This window comes from Bradysia coprophila, unplaced genomic scaffold (assembly GCF_014529535.1).
Source record: "Bradysia coprophila strain Holo2 unplaced genomic scaffold, BU_Bcop_v1 contig_24, whole genome shotgun sequence".
NCBI classification, from domain to species: domain Eukaryota; kingdom Metazoa; phylum Arthropoda; class Insecta; order Diptera; family Sciaridae; genus Bradysia; species Bradysia coprophila.
In genome coordinates, this window is record NW_023503501.1 from 2,196,105 (window position 1) to 2,197,494 (window position 1,390).

A 1,390-nucleotide genomic window follows, 5' to 3' on the forward strand; every position below is an offset into this window, starting at 1 on the left:
ATACACTTTTCTGTATGCAAACCTCCAATACCTCTATAGATGTCTAATAAATTTTCTTAAAACTCAATATACTTAATATCGTGATAAATAAGAAAACGAAAGTGACTTGAAGAATTCATTAAAAGTAGGTCATCAGCTAATTCATTTGTGCTGGTTTATAATGTAATCGCTGTATTATAGTTAAGTTTTGGCTATAAACACATCGGATGGTAAAATTGTTGAGCAAACTCACTGCCACGATACAAGTTTAGTCAATATTATGCATATTATAACACATATATATTGCTTTGCTTATAAACAACACTAATGTTCGGTTTCGGTATACAACAACACAGCAGATTGTATAAATTTTATTTTCGTGATATTATTAATCTTTAAGACGTTTTATTTATTGATTAATTATGTCAAGGTCGTTTGACTTTTATTTATTTCCGAATTATTCAATAGGTTTCTTTACCGATTCGCTGTATGCGTGTGTGGCGAATAAAATCAAAGACTGTAAATTAGTGAACGTTTATTATGCAGGTTTTTGAAGTAACCAATTTTATTGTTTCCATTTAAAGCCATTGTTCGAACACTTAATTGTTGATAATACATCGAAAGATATTTCACTTCGTCGATGATGGCGAACATAAATTTATTTTCCTTAAAACCGTGAGGTAAAGTTAGCTTTACTGCACAGATCCAAAACTTTACCTCAAGTTTATGAATAAAATACCTATATTTGGCAATGGGGTAAATGAGGGAAATGATACTTCTAGTGTGAAATTTGTCGATCGAGGCGTAGCCGTACTTTTCATGTTTCAAGCACTACTTTCGACGCCCTCAGCATGTAAAATCCATTACATAACTCGGCTTCGCCTCGGATCAACACAATTCGCTCGAAAACTCATTTTTTCATTTTTTTTATCTCTAGTTAGTAAAATACTATTTCGCCGTTTAGTCTTTGGAAAATTTTCATTCAACTTTTGCTTTAGGTATTACAATCTCTGTGTCGACAGTTTTTCTTTTCTCTTGGCAACCGTTTGAGATTGTCTTTTCGTTATTTCTATCGATTTAAAAATTGAAAATTTGTTGCAATAACTTCAAAAGTATAAGTAATATACAAAAATTTCCTGTATGTTTCGTATTTGAAGCGTTCAACTGCATTCGAATGCATGTCCAGCTAAAAATTTTAGCAAAAATGTATGCTTTTGACAACTCAAGAGTTTTTCTTTATGAAACGTCAATTTTTCTTTAAAACAATTCAATGCATACCGAAACTGGCGTGTCGCTTATAGATTAATATTTTCTCGTCATTCATACATTTGCCTTTATGTCTTCACTTTCGTTGCCTGTGTTGCATAAATCGTTGTAAGAATCTCGGTGCAAAGTACTTAACTGACGATGA